At 47.0% G+C, this 17,149-nt stretch overlaps 1 long non-coding RNA gene across 3 annotated transcripts; it reads right to left on the bottom strand.

The window, feature by feature from the left end:
• Positions 1 to 5,799: 5,799 nt before the first annotated feature.
• LOC123328567 lies at positions 5,800 to 14,968 on the bottom strand. Of its 3 annotated transcripts, none has more exons than XR_006543484.2 (4): positions 12,604 to 13,071; positions 12,186 to 12,341; positions 9,757 to 9,838; positions 5,800 to 8,280 (listed from the first exon to the last, which is right to left on the bottom strand). It is a non-coding gene; the product is annotated as an uncharacterized LOC123328567 (long non-coding RNA). The 3 variants fall into 3 exon arrangements; XR_006543483.2 differs by lacking the exon at positions 5,800 to 8,280 and adding an exon at positions 14,658 to 14,968 and having other exon boundaries at positions 9,666 to 9,838; positions 12,604 to 12,726; XR_006543482.2 differs by lacking the exon at positions 5,800 to 8,280 and having other exon boundaries at positions 9,666 to 9,838; positions 12,604 to 12,983.
• Positions 14,969 to 17,149: the final 2,181 nt, after the last annotated feature.

The following is a 17,149-nucleotide window of genomic DNA, read 5'->3' as shown; positions in this document are numbered from 1 at the left end:
AGAGTGAATCTCTATACAGGAGCAGGGGCCCACACATCCTCTTCCTCACTCCTTGAAAAGAAAACTGCAAAAACCTAAAAGAATATTTCTGCAGAGTCCACAGCTTCTAAACAGAAAGGGTAGGTTCAACTAGAGACCCCCCCACTTTATTAACCAGTGACCCCAGCTTCCCCACCCTTCCCTGTATAACAAGGGCTCCATGCTGCTTTAACCCCCTTCCTGGTCCTCCCACATCCCCTGGAACTGGTCCACGGCAAACCTGTTGTCTGACAGGTGAGGACCAGAGCTATTTAAAATTCTTCACTTGAAGGAGATGTTAATTTTATATGTATCATGTGAATTTTTTACAACCAGAACATATTCATGCATTGCTTATGTAATTAAAAATAAATAATTAAAATCTTTGACGGCTGATGGGTTTTTCTCTTTGGCCTCTCAAAGACAAAGCAATCCCCAGGGTGCAGCAAATAGCTCTGAGGTTTTCACGGGTGGTGTGTATGTGTGTGAGAGAGAGACAGAGAGAGAGAGATGAAAGGGGAGAAGGTGGAATAGGCTCACATTTACAGGAACTGCATAGAAATGATCCAGTAATGCTCACACAACAACTATAAACATATTTAAGCACTTGCATACAGACCATGGGTACATTAAGCAGCAAGATGAAAACAAGGCTACATCACTACGGTGGAAGCTGGACCAGTGATGGGAGGTGGGAGAGAAAGGTGTAAAGAACCAACTCCTCTAATTCGGTCTGTTTTCCCCCCAACCTCTCTCAGACTATCCTCTCCTTTTTGCCCTCAATGCTCCCAGACCTGTCCAGTTGGAAGGCATGTCCTCATAATGTCACTCACAAAACATCTCCCACCAAGGCTCTGAGCATGCTCTTTCTGCAGGAGTCCTTTTTCCTCATTAGGAAATTAATCACCACCAGCAGCCTGTCCTGGCCACCTCAACCTCTGAAGATGCCCCCTCCACCGTGGGAGTCTGATTTGGTCCCATCCCACTCGAGCATTCTGGCCACTAGCCCCAAATGTTGAATTGCCATCGGTTTGCGATGACTTCTATACTTAAGCTTTACAATTTGTGTGTATATGTTAATAGTTGGTATGAATACAGCAACTTTTTGTTTTTTAAAGAAAGCAGTCTGTCCCTGTCCTTTATGGAAAGAGCTCACCAGTGGTTAGGGTGACTGCCCTCAGATGACAGCATCCTGCCATCTCACAGAGGGGAGGTAATATCGAGAGCTTCTCTCCTGAAGGAGTCACACAGGCTAGAGTGAGCCCTCCTGATGGAAAGTCAAACGGGAAATGACCTCCATGCTCAGCTGCTCGATGTCCTGCTTCTCACTTAGCCTGTCCTCAGAGGGTCTCTGGTGATCTGGTTTTAATGACACACCGCATCTCCTGAAATCACCTGAGGTGGACAGCATCCCTCAAAAACATGGGACTGGAAAGGACAAGTTCTAAACCTCGAGGCTGAATAAAAGGCCTTCAGAACAACAAATGCAAAGAGGGGGCAGGCAGGCCAGCCTACACCTGGCATGAGATGATGTCAAGCCAATCTGACTTAGCGGCTAAGCACACAGGGACCAGAGTCAGAGCCCTGGGTTCTAATCCCACCTCTGCCATCGGCTGCAGACTTTTGTCAAGCTACTGAATCCTTCTGGCCCCCAGTATCCCCAGGTCAGAGTTGGCCAGACAGAACTCTGCTTGTAGTCTAGGATTTGCTGCTTCTTAATTGTGTAATGTGGGCGTGTTATGGAGCCTTTCTGAGCGCCAAGTCATCATCTGAAAAAAAAGGCATTACAAATAGCTCCTTGCAGGGTTGTTGTCAGGATTTAGAGACAACAGATCCAAAGCACCTGGTGCAGAAGGCAATCAATACACTAGTCATCCATCATCACCACTCACCACCATGTGATGACCTCGACAAGCTATCACCCTGAGGGCAAGGACCGTGTCTTCTGACCTTGGCTCCCCTCCCCCACCACTTAGCGACATGATGAAAATACTCAATACTCCATTTGTTTGATGAATTTTTAAAAGCCAGCATCTCCTTCCATTGTATTGACAGAAAGGACAACTCTGGAAAGAGATGCCAATTCCCCAGTGGCACCAGACATGATATATTGGCAGCTCTGGAGGGTACATGACTCTGTTTGGCTGCCTACACCTGAACCGCATTCTATTTAGGGGGAATTCCCTCCCTGATAAGGAACTGAAACAGCCTCTCTCAAAAGAGTTGAGGAATACCAGCACATCCTTTCCTAGCCTCCCTTGCAGCTAAAACCCAGATTTATGCTCTCCTGCTCAGACCGCTTGGCCAAATTTTTACATGGGAGCTGATGAGACAAAAGAGAAAGAACAAAGGGGTGTGGGAGTCATGACAGCTGAAGTGCTGAATCTCTGGCACAGAAGAGGCCTGGTACTCACAGCAGCAGAAGCTGAGTACCTGCACAAAAATGGCAGTGGTGCGAATCTGGTATCTACTTGTCTGCTCATCAGACCAGAGCAACTGGAGGCAAACCTCTCAAAACTTAGCCCTGGTTCTCTGTGAGCTTCCCAAATTCCTTTTAATATTCTGCTTCCATCCACCAGAGTAATCTTCTGGAGCTCGCAACCCAGAATTTGACTGATCTGGCAACATGCTTAATCTCAGGAGTTGCTTCCCCATCTTTACAATAAGGTTAATTCCTTAGGGATAGAAAAAGATGGCCTATGTTCAGTGCCTGGCATCAGAGAACTCAAGAAATACCGTTTCCCTTAAACACAAGTCCAACAGCAGTCAGAACCTCAAGCTACAGTGTTTTTTATGTTCCTTTTTGACATTGGGGTATCTGTGGGATCTTGGGGATCCACAGAGTTCTAGAGAGATCCCATATTGTTGGTTGATTCTCTAGCTAGACTGAGATCAAAAGGCCAGGAATGAACTGTACCCCAGGTTTATATGTAGAATCACTCAGAGCCATCCAGAGCGATGGGACCAGACTCCAAGACAGGACCAGCTATTGCCCTCAGTTCAAAGAAATCACAACTAATCTAAGTTCCCTGGAATCCTCCAGATGAAATGGGTGGATCCCAGCATGAATAAATAGCCTTTTAATGCTTTCAAGATTTTAATTCCTTCCATTTTCAAAATTCGCTAAAACTGGGATAAGAAACAATTGCGTTTATCTCTTTTGCTCACAGACTGGTTTCTGTCCCTTTGTTAAGGCACCTGCACCTCAAGGGAGCCGGCACCAGGTGGCGATAGAGAGCCATGTGTTCCGACTAAGGCGCCTTGACAGAAATTCTAGGGTGACTTGTAAAAGCTTTAGACTCACCTTGTGGATTTGTAGATGACTTTGAAATCCGATAACTGCAAGAAAATGAAAGCCACTCAAACTGGCTTAAGCAAAAAGGGGTAATTCACTAGATGTACAGCAGGGGATCTCACAGAACCCAAGGAGAGTAAGGACAGCCAGATCTCAAAAGAATCCCTCTCTCCTTTTCTGTGGCCAGAGGAAACCTTGTCCCTAATCCTCCCAGCCACCCCCTTCACTCTTTCCTCCTAGGTCGCTACCTTTATAGTTCCCTTGTTTCGCCTTTCCTGTCCTCTTTATCTAAAATAGCAGCCTCTCAATTCCATCTATCTCTCTGGTCCTAGTGACTTTTCTTTTCTTCATAGTGTTTACTACTGCCAGAGCATGTAGTGTACGTTTATTTGTTTTATGTTTCCCTTTTGCCCCACTAGAACATAGACTCTATGAGGAAGTGGACTGTGTTTTACTTATTGCTGCCTCACCTGTGTCCTGAGGAGGGTATAGTGCATAGAAGTAACCCAGTGAATAGCACTGAATGAGTGAAGAATGAATGGGTGGGTGAATGAATAAGTGAATAACCCTTGCCCCTTCTGCTGCCCGAGTGCTTTCTCTGTGTCTGGGTGCTCGTGCCGACATGGCTGCCTAGCACAGGTGACCGTGTCCTGCCCTCCCCAAACAGGCTCCTGACTAGCAACTAATTCAGTTTTTTAGTGCAATTCTTGAAGATAGAATCTGATTGGCTGTGCCCAACCTATAAATGAGTTCCTTAGGAGTCCACCCTAATTCCAAAGACCTTTGGTTGCATAATGGGGTTCAGAGCACCAAAAGGCAGCCAGGACTATGAGCAGAAATGATTTGTATCCCTATGTCAAAAACCATTATGGGCATGTGCTAAGTCGTGTCTGACTCTTTGTGACCCCATGGACTGTAGACTGCCAGGCTCCTCTGTCCAAGGATTCCCCAGGCAAGAATCCTGGAGTGGGCTACCATGCCCTCCTCCCGGGGGATCTTCCTGACCCAGGGATCAAACCCCCATCTCTTATGTCTCCTGCATTGCAGGCAGGTTCTTTACCACAAGCGCCCCCTGGGAAGCCCATTATGGGCACAGTCTTTGTTTAATTGTGTGTGTGTGTGTGTGTGTGTGTGATCACAAAAACCAAAGAGTGATTGCCCCAGATAATCCATGAGGAACTTGAACAGTCACTCCTTGCTTTCTGTGATGACATACATACACACAAAATTAAACAAAATCCACATGGGCGTGTCTTTCTTCATGAATTCCCAACTGTTTCTACAAAAGCCCTTCTAAGTGATCTTCTCAGGAGCCCTGATTGGAAGGCTAACCTTTGCATGAAACCTGGACCCCAGCTCAACCCCAGAGCAATTAAGCTTTGCCCTTGATAGACCCTTAGTGCTGTGGTTTCCTTCTGTCCTAAGAAACCCTCAACCATTTCTCTGCTGAACATCCACATGATTATGAGCTGAACTCCTTTTGTCTGTAACTCTCTGCAACATCAGTTCTCTCCGTGTCTGGTCCCAGTTGGCCTTAAACTGAGAAAAAGCCTCTACTGTGAAACTCCTTGTTTCTCTCCCTCCCACCCCTCACAGAGGATGAAAACATCCCAGCCAGCTTCCTCTTCTCTAGAAGCTAGAATAGGGCGCGATCACTGCAATGTTAATTAACTAACAGACTCTTGGTCTGGTTGCCCTGGCAATGCTCGCCGAAGTGTCAGAACCCTTCCAGAACAGCACGTCCAGCGGGCAATTAACAGTTTTCTTCACACATATAAGCCAAATGCAAGAGCGCCTGGTACAGAGATGGGCACCCGGGGACTCTCCATAAGCACCTGCTGACCAGGTGACAGTGCCTTGGCCAACGAGGACAGTGCAGGGTCTGCTGGCTCGAACATCTGAAGGCGTTTAGAGCTGGTGGCTGAGACACCATCCAAGGGGACTAGCAGCCAGTGTGATTTTACAAGAGCATCGGCGTGGTGCTAACACCTTAGAAATAACCTAAAGAACAGGGGAAATTCTGTATAAGCCCTTTGCCAGGCCAGGCTGCCCTTGTACTGGAAGAGGGAAGAGCTAGGTCGATTCCTTCTGTGCCTGTCAATTCCACAACCATCTCCCGAGGCAGCAGAAAAGACTTTCCACACTGAACCTCAGTCTCAGCAGTTCCCCCATAGCAGGCTATGAGCCCAAGTCGTGCTGGGTCAGATATCCAGTCAGGAAAGTCTCCCTCACGCAGCTGTGAGTAACAGAGAATGTTGACTTTATACATGAACACAGGAACTGGCTTTCAGCTTAGCTACAGACAAGCATGATATTTCCAGCCTGCTTCTTCTGAAGCTGTGTTTGTGGCTCTCGTCTTTAAGAAAGGTGAGTACACCCAGGTTCATCTCAAATTCAAATGTAAACTGTTTGCTCCATGACATGCCCAATTGCTTCTCACATTTCTTTTTGAAGATAAAGAATGAATGAGACCCACTCAAGCTAGCCTACTTAAAGGAGAGTTTATTGAAAAGATATAGAACTCACAGTCACCCGACTCAGTCAAAGAAGAAGCTCATGTCATAAACACAAGCAAGATGATGGAGCTGGGACTGAGCCAACTGTGGTCCAGATGGGAAAGGGGGGTGGGTCTGGAAACCACTGAGAGCGTGCGGTTTGCTGAGAGAGACAATGAATATACATAACCTGTGTGAGTTAAATTATCTTACATGATATGCAGAAGCTGGTTGGAGAGAAGGGCAATGTTAACTCTAACCAGAGAGGGAGTCATAGAGAACACGGCTTGGAACTGGGGCTTATGGAAAGATGGATAGCTGTAGACCTGCAGGAATGGAGGGGAATGGGGACTCAAATGTTGCCTAGGATATGTTTCAGGCTTGAGGATGAGTGGTCACACTAGTGTACTTTATACACAGCCTTCTGATTGCCCAGTGAGGAGTAAAACTTGAAAAAATAAATCAGGTAATATGGAAAGTGCATGGAGGTACTCACTGAACTTTGACCAGTGTGCGTCGGGCGTCTCGTCTGTGACGGACACTGTGATTCACCACAAACCGGCAGCACACAGCTCTGCCCTGAGGATGCTCAAGGTGCAAGCTCGCCGTCTTTACAGCCCACGGAACAGCCTCTAAAAGCACAGTCTGAAGAACACCCGAGTCAGTGTCACCTGGGCAGCTTTGGGAATCCAAACACAGATTCCCAGGCTTCTCCTGGGACAAACCAAATCGACTCTCTCAACTAGAACCCCAGAATCCTTCTGTAAAGCAAATCCACCAGAGAGCATGTATGCATCTCAAGCATGAGAATGGAGTGAGGGGGCAGAGGAGACAATAAGTACTTTACAAGTGACTGTAGGCCAGGTGTGACGAGCATTTTGCATCGTAATTCATGTAATTTTCCCAGTGACACTACAGTGTTTATATTACCACCTCCATTGATGAAGGAACCAAGATGGAGAGAGGTTAAATGTTTTACCTAATGATAAAACATGTACGTTATAAAATAGAGGTTCCACAGGTAAAATCTCCCCTTTCACAAAAGAAAATTTTTTTAAGTTCAGTATAACAGCTAAAAAATCAAGGCAGACCACCATGTTTTAGCGCACCCACAGAATGCCATCGGTCCTTTAGATGAAAATGCCAGATGAAGATTTACAGATGCTTTTCCCAACAGAGACAAGGAGGCATAGTTCTTATGGGCAGCTCCAGGACAAGAGAAATAGTCAGGAAGAAAAGGAGTAGCAGGAAAAGGGAGAATCAGGAAAGAAGAAAATCGACTTGCAAATTGGAAAACTGAGTCAGGTAAATCCAAAGATCACCACGAAAGGGCCACTGGAGGACTTCACGTGCTATCACTTGGTAAAGTCATTCACCAGCAGATAAAACTGCCTCCCTAGCACTGAGACTCTCTGAGAATTCACTGGCCCAGAAGTACAGACCCTGCAGAGTCACTTCTAATAGGGAGAAACAGTGAGCAAAACTATCAACACCCTTTCTTTCCCCTGCACTGCCATTTCAATATAACTTCCTGGGTCAGGCAATCCCTGATCCTTCCTGGATTGCAGGCCATACCCACCAAAGCAGACACAAACCCAGAGAACCAAATCTGCAATGAAGCCACTGAGAGTTATAAGGAGAGAATTGCCAGGTAGAATGAGCAGGCTTGAGACTGCAGTAGACAACAGAGGAGGTTTAATTTCATCGTGCAGGGGAAGATTGGCAAGCATGTCCCAACCGGCACGGATTATTGCAGTGGAGGTGAAATATTTCATAGGATATTTTCAGATGGAGATGCATGCAGAGGAAACTGTTCCAAATATATATATTTTAAAATATCTTTGCAGTAACAAGCTAGGTAGGAGCATGTGGGTAATTGATACATATGCATGAGAGCATAATTAAGAACTATAAGACCTGGAAGATTTTCAAGCTCTATGGCAATTATAAACTATGAAAAAAAATACCCTTCCTTGGGGTGTAAGGCTATTATTCAAGCATCTCGCCTCATTATCGTCGCTGAAACTTACATAGCACTGCACAGAAATGGAATAAACAAGGGGTGAGTTGTCATAAACTAATAATGACTCCTGGCTTTGTGTTTTTCTGAGAGTCTTCCCACACAAGATCTTATTGGATCCCTACATGTATTAGTTTTCTATTGCTGCTGTAACAAATTACTACACATAGAGAGGCTTAAAATAACCTTTTTTTCTCTTAAAGCTCTGAAAGTCAGAAATTCAAAATGAGTTTTGCAGGGCTGCTTCAAAGTGTCAGAGGGGTTAGGGAGGGTTTTCCTTATGAAGGCTCTGGGATAATCTGTTTCTTCCCTCTTCCAACTTGTAGTCCTTGGTCTGGGGCCCCTTCTTGCACCTTCAAGGCCAGTCACACAACATCTCCTGGTCTCTCTTTCCTTTGTGACCACATCACCTTCTGTCCCTCTGATTCTCTGCCTCTTCCTTACAAAGACCCCTGCAATTACACCAGACCCATCTGCATAATCTAAGATAATCTCCCCATCTCAAGGTTTAATTACATTCAAATTACAAAATTTAATTACATCTGCAAAGTCCCCTTTGCCATATATGGTCACACAGATACAGGTTCCAAGGATGTGAAAATCTTGGGGGAGAGGGGGGCATTGCTCAGGTAACCACACTCTAAAATCCTATGAAGCAGGCACACCTGAATCCCATTTTTCAGAGGAACAAACTGAGATCCAGAAGGCTTCTTGACTTGCTTTTGTTGGGTAAATTCATTCACGTGTCCCAACATTTACTGAGTGTCTTCTGTGTGGCAGACAGTTATATACACAGCAGAGGAAAATCTACCTTGAGGAGCTTACAGCTGGTAGGAACAATAAACAGTTAAAGACTCACATAGATACAAATGGGCTTCCTAGGTGGCACCAGTGGTAAAAAAGCTGCCAACGCAGGAGGTGCTGAAGACATGGGTTCGATCCCTGGGTCTGGAAGAGCCACTGGAGGACGGCATGGCAATCCCCTCCAGTATTCTTGCCTGGAGAATCCCATGGACAGAGGAGCCTGGTGGGCTATAGTCCATAGGGTTGCAAAGAGTCAAAGACAACTAAAGCAACTTAGCACACACGCAGGCTCATAGATACACATATATTGTGTTGTAAAGGAATGGGAATGTAGGAAAGAAAAGCGCCAGAGAAATCATCATTTAGATTTGTGGGGAGTAAGGCCAGGGGAAGCCTCCCTGAGAAAACAGTGTTTATGCGAAGACCTGAAGATGTACGGGAGGAGATAGCCAAAAAGAGGGGGGAACAGCATTTAATTTTGAGGGAACAGAGAATGAAAATTCCCTGGTGTTTGGAGGAATCTGTAACAGCAGGACAGACCTGCATAGTAAGAAAACGTCACCTCTGCCTGGAAGCATTTCCTGATCCTGGATTATGGATCCCCCCTGGACTTACATGACCCCTTGCACTGACCCCCTTACCAGAACACCATGCTGACTTCTCTTTAACCAGACTGTGAATGATGAAGAACAAGACTGGGTCTGTTCATCTCTAAATACCTAGCCTGGCAAAGCTCTTGGCATGAAGTAGGTGCTCAATAAACACTCCTAGGATAAATGTACAAGTAAGTAATGTATGGCATTTGGATCCTTCTCTGTCTCAGGACCTGCAAACTCAGACCACAGGCCCACAAAGGCAGAGCCCCCCCAGCCCTTCCAGATACACAGGCTCCCATGGCAGCTGGAGGCCTCCCCCAAATGGAGAAGGTGGTAGGAAAGCTGATTTGCCCATAAGTAAATAACTGTTGTAATTATGGAACATTATTCTCAACAGACCAGCAGACGGAAACCAATTTGCATAACAGACACAGTTATTCATGGAAATGTTTGTGATTTATCTACCAAAGCAGATGAAGACCCTAAAATGAACGTGTACATGCCAGCACCAGGAAGCTAAATGCTCACTTCGTCCTCTTCTCAGAAAGGTACCCACACACTGCCAACAGGTCACATTAGGCATCTTCAGATCTCTTTACATTGGGGAGCTCTGGAGAAAGTGCAGATCTAAGAGGGATAAGAGGAAGGATACAGAAATGTACACCGCCCAGCATTCTCCTTTATGCCAAGAGGTAAGTGCTACCAGTGCCCAACTTATGGGTACCTTATATGACTCTGGTGTGTTCTGGAAACCTATCTCTGGAGCGCATCTTGGAAAGAAACAGGGAACAAATGAAATCTGGCAAAGCAAAGTCAGTTCTGAATAACATCAGAACCTTGCATACATCAGAATCATTTTAGTGATTTTTTGTGTGTGTGAAAACTTGGACTTTCATATCTTGGCCCCAGATTTCAGATTTAAGTGGTGAATGAAGGTGCCTCCCTGCATTCCCTGAGAATCGACCATTCTGAAGTTCAACCAAGAGAAAATCATCTATAAGCTGGGAGAACATGCCATGCCCTGAAAGTGCCACATGGGCCCCTGAAAGCTGTGCAATTAAAAGCCCCAGGTAATCTGATATAAGGTCACACTGGTCAGACACACTGAAGAGGTAACCAGGTCCTCTGAAAACGAAAGGGAAACTTGCCCAGTAATGTCCAGCTCTTTGGGACCCCAGGGACTAGAGCCTGCCAGGCTCCTCTGTCCATTGAATTTTCCAGGCAAGAATACTGGAGTGGGTTGCCATTTCCTTCTCCACAGCATGTCAGTTACCCAAATCCCAGAGTCCACTTGTCTAAACCAAGCAAACAATCAAGAACCTCAGTTCTGAAGCAAAACTGAGCTCCTTTAAAGACCACTTCCCTTACGAATGGGAGTGAATAGTGAGAGCTCTTACAAACCATTAGGAAACCAAGCTGCAGGCGACAAGTAGGTACTCCCCAAATGGAACTTCAAAAATGTAGGAGTCTGAGGGAGAAATTCACACTTGAAGATAAAGACCTGGGGTTGAACTTTAAGGTCTTTGTTTCTTCTAAAAAATTAATTTCTAAATGCCTATTCACAAGATTGAATTGCTTGCCTTATTAAAAAAAAAAAAATTATTTTTGAGGAGTGGAAAAGCTTTCTGTTTCAAAATCCCAAACTCTTAACTCAAAGACTGGCCTTCCTTAAGGCCCCTGCAACACTTTCTATTGTTTTTAGCTTAAAGGATATTTATGTAAGCTCCCATGGGCTGCCAGCAACATTAAAGGCAGCAGTTATTAGTGAAATAAACTAACACTCATGGTGCTTGAAGGGTAGGACAGATCACAGAGAATTTCTTTGATCAAAACTAATGGGAATCTACACTCCTGATGGGGATTAACTGTCTAAAAGGAAATCTTTCCTGGAGTAAGTCGGGCTGGGGCAGTGACTGAGAGTTTGCCCTGGTGAATTACAGGCCCTCCCCACAGGCTCAGGGAAGCAGCCACTCAAAAACGCAATCAACGTATAATGATCTGTAAACTCGGCGCGGCCTGCGACAGACGCTCCATGTGTTCAGATGGAGATGATGTCATACAAGCGCCAGCAGATGGATGGAAGTAACTGACAGCTGATGGGGGCGCAGCGGGAAGGCAGAGCCTGCCGGTTGTGGAGCGCTGTCCAGGGAGACGATGGGAGTGCGCATCTGGCAGCACAAATATTTAATCACTCGGAAGGCCTGTGCAGCAGTGGCACAGGCTTGTCTCACTCCCTGGGCTTTAAGTCTGTTTAGCCATTTAATGATCTGTTTGCTTTTCCAGGTTCCCAGAGGTGGTGCTTCTTAGAGGGTGGGCATGAGCATTTGGTCACCCTGAAGGAGCCTCCTCTGGGTGGATGCGTTTCCAGAATGCATTACAAGGACATGAGCAGGCACTGGGGACCCATTGTCCAGAGACTGGTCACTTCCGGGTGACCCGGGGTTTCTGACCTGCTGCATCTTGAGCTGTGAAAGTCCCACTACCGTACAGCCCCTCAGAGGCCCAGACAGGAGCTGATCTCTTCTCTTCCTCAACCTCCCACTGCTTCTTAATACAGGGACTTCCAATCATGGCTCACACAGTAAAGAAACTTCCTGCCATGAAGGAGACACAGGTTTGATCTCTGGGTTAGGAAGATTCCCTTGGAGAAGGAAATGGCAACCCACTCCAGTATTCTTGCCTGGAGAGTCCCATGGACAGAGGAGGCTAGCAGGCTACAGTCCATGGGGTCGCACAGAGATGGACATGACTGAAGCAACTCAGCAACAGCAGCAGCACAGTAAGTAAAATAAAATAAAGAACTACCTGCCTTGTTTGTACTTGGGGTTATTGAATAAACATCACCTGTTGTAAGTGCAAGGTCAGGCATCGTTTTACTAATGAGGAAACTGAGGCCCAGAGTTTAGGTGACTCATGTACATCTCACAGCGAGTACGTGACCGAGGCAGGGCACTGACCCAGTTTTCTTTGCTCTCTGACACGTAGTCTCTTCAGGATGACGTTCAGAAGAGTCTGCAGGAAGGCGATGGTAAGGAAGTTGAAACACTGGCCAGGCCAATAAGGAGAGCAGGAAATTCTGTCAGGTGGTTGCTGAAGTCACTTGACTTTCTGTCCTTCTAGGACAAGGGGAGAAGGGTGGCAGGATCCCTGGGGTGCTGTCCACAGTGTATTCTTGGGCATCATTCAGCACTCTGCGTGCGAGCTGACCCACCTGACCGGGGGTGCAGGGGAGTCCTGAGGGACCCCTCCACCCACCACACATGCAGACACAGCACCCGCATCTCAGCAGCTGGGCTAGAGAGTTGGAAGCATGCAGTCCTCCCACCCCCAGCGCCCAGTCCCCGCTTCTGGCCCCAGGTGTCGTGGGGGGATTACCTTGCTGCAAGGATAGCAGCCAACTCCACTGCCAACAGATCACCAAGCCGAAGGGCTCGCAGACCAAAGCAAGAGCCGCAGCTCAAGTGGGTGACTGGATCAATTTAAAACAGCGAACACAAGCTGGGGAGAGATACTCAGGGTATTGTGAAAAGACCACACCACCGAATCCTGGGTGTTCCGTCCTGGCTGCCACATCAGCCCTTCCTGCTGTTGGTGTGATCACAAGCAACAGAGCTGAGGCTTTGAGTAAAAGACAGAAGGTTCTGGGCCCAGCCACACAGGTGCTCTATCAGTGAGCCTCAGGCAGGGACAGCGGGGCACAGCTGCAGATCATCAATTTAGTCAGCTGAAAGCCGAGGTGCTTATCTGTGTTTCTAAGGGTTAGAATGGGACCAGATGGGCGTCACCAATGGGCAGCTGATTGAAGATCGAGTGTCTCATGGGTCTCGTGTACGTTTGGCATAGCCTGAATATTTGATGCTTCACGTGCCTCATGTATATTTAGTGCGAATCATGAATATTCAGAGCCCACTCTTCTCCATCCCTTCCTATCTGCATTCACGCTGTGGTTCACTCTCTTTATCTACTTCTAATTGGTCTTTCAAGCCATTTGCTTCTATACTAATTTTTATCTATCCTCCTTATTTGTTTGGCTCCCTTATTTTCTAGAGTAGAATCAAATATTCTCAAATAATCCAGCAAACACACATGACTCCAGGTCTATGCATTAGAATAGTAGCTCCCACTTTACAATTTGCAATTCTCTCTTACACTCACAATCTTACGTAATCTTTGCCACCATCCAGGGAGGAAGGAGTCACCATCCCAAATCAGAAGATGACTATACCGATTCTCAGAGAGGTCAGATACTTTCCTAAGGCTACCAACCTCACCTCCAGTTGCTGGCAGAAGGGATGTAAGCTCACATCATCTGGCTTCTGGTCAGGTGTGTTGCGCTTTTACTAGCCCACTCCTGAGTCATTCTTACTCCCTTAAGGACCCAACTTTCACAGCAGAACTTGAAGGATTCAGAATTCCTTTCAGTTCCTGAGCCTCCAGCCCCGCATACCCTGATCTGAAGAAACCATCGATTCTGGGACCCTGGGCGTTAGACACACATGCACCCAAGCAGCAATGAGCAGCCCTGAGCAACAGTCTCTCAGGCCCCTTTCCAGGTATCACCTACAAACCAAACTGCAAACACACAACCTCCAGAGTCCCCAGGACTGCTCCCTGTAACTCCCTCCTCCAGGCGCCCTGCCCGCACCCAGAGGCAGGGGTCCTTCCAGCATAAAAGTCCTGGCCAAGGCCCTCTAACAATCTCTGACTCCTCTGATTCCTGGCCAACGACCAGGAAAAGAATGTTCTATGTCTGTCAACCATCCAAGCTGTACCCAGAGAACCCTGGACCATGCAAAATGGGAGTCAGCCCTGCTGTGGGGCCTGAACAAGTCCACTTCCCTGGGTGTGTGTGTGAAACCGAGGGTGAGAGAGCAGAGGGGCTGGCCCAGGGCTGCAGGCTGGTCTGCTCTCTCTGCCTGAGCAAGGCTGCTGTGGCCACTGTGTGGCCTTGGCTGGGCTGCCTCTCCTGTTACTGCTCAAGAGCAATTTGGCCATTAATTGAGTGAGTGGACAGTCAAGCTCGATGACACTCCCTCTTGGGGGTGATTTGATGTGAAGTCAATAGGAAGTCAAAACAAAAAGATCATTTTGATCCTTTCATTCAGCCAAAAGGAAAATGAATCTGGGGAACATTCTTTGTATCAAAGCTCTGAAAGCCATGTTTTCCAAGCAGAACTGAAGCTTGGGTTTCAGGCATCAGAGCCCTGAGGCCTCTGGTTTGCCCTGGTTCAGAAACCACTTGGCTTCATGCCTGGGGGAATCCTGGGGCCACTGCAGAGTGGAGACGGCCCCTCCTGTGGGTCCACGGTAAACCATAGCAGAGGCCTGGCTTGGTGTTAAGCAGCTCACCATCCTAACCACACATGACACGTGATCCACACCATCCTGCAGACCACAGAAACATTGGCGACTTGCCAAAGGTAACTTACGCCAGTAAATGGTGGAGCCAGACTCAGGCAGGCTTTTGTTGTTGTTGTTCAAGCCCAGCCTGTGCTCTTGGCAAATTTATCTCCAGCCAGAGGCAGATTTAGAAGTTACACAGTCCAGCCTCCTCCAACTGCACACATAACTCTTGTAAATAGTTGAATTGAGAAGTTAGGAAATGCGTCTAAGGCCCCATGGAGAGCTTTCCAGGAGAACAAAAAACACCCAGACTCCCCACTTAGGTGAGCCTTGTTCCTTCCACCTCCTCTCCCTGCCTGTATTGGGCCGCGCGACTGCTGGCCTCATATACTTCTGCCAGCAGGGGGAGCTGTTGAGGCTTCAGATCAGATCAGTCGCTCAATCGTGTCCGACTCTGCGACCCCATGCATGTCTCAACAACCAGGACCCGCTCCCTCCCACTGCCCACAGAGCTGCCACTGCCACCCTGAAAGCAAAAGTCTCTGGAACTTTCCCCAATTGGTTAATACCACTGAATTCTGAATGTGTAAGGGAAAATGATGCCTGAGTCCCCGGAATGTCAAGATGTGGAAAATGTTTTCAGATAGAGCTTGATAACGCTTTTCACAGGTGGTCCGAATTGTCCCCTTGGTCGGCAAATTGCGCTCAGCATCAGCATGCAACCAAACCTTATACAACATCTGAGGGACCTTTCAGAGGAAAGTCGTTTGTCCCTAGGCGACCTTTATGTACTAATATTTTCAGCTAGAAACTTGAATAGATGCTGGCTTTTTAAATGACAGGATTCACCTGAATTGTTTCAAAAGTCATCCATTCATTCAATAAAAACCAAACGTGAGTTAGGCACTAAGGCAGGCCCTGAGGTCCAAGGGTGAGAGAACTGGGTGCATCATCAGAGATGCATTTGAAACAAGGGCTTAGAAGCACAGCCTGCTTTTTCCCCCAGAAACGAAGAAGCTGTATAAAATGAAGTGCAGTGCAACAATTAGAACCTAAGCAGAAAAAGGAGACAAGAAAAAGGGAGTGAACCCACGTGGGGCTGAAAGTGGCTTTTTGAGCTGAGTCAGGTATCAGGACTCTAAACCAGCCAGGGTTTCCCAGGCTAGGGGCTGAAGCTGTTAGCGGCAGTCCAGCTCCCAGGAAGGAGCCCTAGCATGGGAACAGGGCGCCATCTAGTGTCTATACAGCCTCAGTACATGCCACAGATGGCTGAGCCCCCCACCCCCGCCCCCGGCCCCATCTGAGAAATCAGGTTGAGCTCACATCTTTTTTAAAAAACTTTTTATTTTGTATTGAGATACAGACAGTTAACAATGTTGTCATGGCTTCAGGTGAACAGCGAAGGGGCCCAGCCATGCGTGTGTGTGTGTGTGCAGTTACTGTCAGGCCTGACTCTTTGTGACCCCAAGGACTGTAGCCCCTGCCAGTCTCCTCGGTCCATAGGATTTTTCCAAGGCAAAAATACTGGAGTGAGTTGCCATTTCCTCCTCCAGGGGATTTTCCTGACCCAGGGATCAAACCTGCATCTCCTGCATGGGCAGGTGAATTCTTTAAATCCCCGAGCCACCTGGGAAGCCAGCCATACATATACATGTATCCATTCTCCCCCAAACTCCCCTCTCATCTAGGCTGCCACATAGCATTGAGCAGAGTTCCATGTGCTGTACAGTAGGTCCTTGTTGGTTATCCGTTTTGAATATAGCAGTGTGTACATTTCCATTCCAAACTGCCTACCTATCCCTTCCCCCTCATCCTTCCCCTCGGCAACCATAAGTCCGTTCCCTAAGTCTGTGAGCTTGTATTTTTCAAGGCTGGAACAACTGCTGGTCAGCATGGTTTCCAGAAATTGCTTGGTCTGTGGTCCAGAAAACCCCTCGCTGACAACCTGGGGTTCTGATGAGTAAACCTTCTCCTGCTTCTGAAGTTCAAGGGGAGCAGAAGGCAGCACCTGCGTCTGTTTGACTTGAGAGGAGCTCTCATTACAAGAGGGCCCCTTTCTCAGAGGTGCCTGGAGTTGGACCCCTGGTATTGGAGACTGGGCTGGACCTCCTGAGACCACACTTCAAGGAAGGAGTAACACATTCAGGAGACCCGGGTTCGATCTCTGGGTTGAGAAGCTCCCCTGGAGAAGGGAATGGCAACCCACTCCAGTATTCTTGCCTGGAGAATTCCATGAACAGAGGAGCCTGGCGGGCTACAAGCAGTCCATGGGATGGCAAAGAGTCGGACACTACTGGGTGACTAACAGTCAAAATCATAATCACAATCAACACATTCAGAGAGGAGATGTAGAGGAAGAGGAAAGTAAAGATGGAGAGTGAGACCTTGGGCGTTTCAGAAGAGTGGTGGTTATAAGTGACCATGTCTTAAAAACATAAGACATGTTTTTTTTGTTTTATATATTTTTTATATTTAATAAATACATTATTTATTTTAAAAAATAAATAATAGTTGTAAGAAAAAATCTGCACTGCCTAAGGAAAAAAAAAGGAGTTTCATTTACTGAGTGCGGATAGCA

Source organism: Bubalus bubalis, chromosome 12, assembly GCF_019923935.1.
Source record: "Bubalus bubalis isolate 160015118507 breed Murrah chromosome 12, NDDB_SH_1, whole genome shotgun sequence".
NCBI lineage: Eukaryota > Metazoa > Chordata > Mammalia > Artiodactyla > Bovidae > Bubalus > Bubalus bubalis.
The sequence above is the reverse complement of the archived record's forward strand: the minus strand, read 5'-3'. Positions and strand labels throughout refer to the sequence as shown.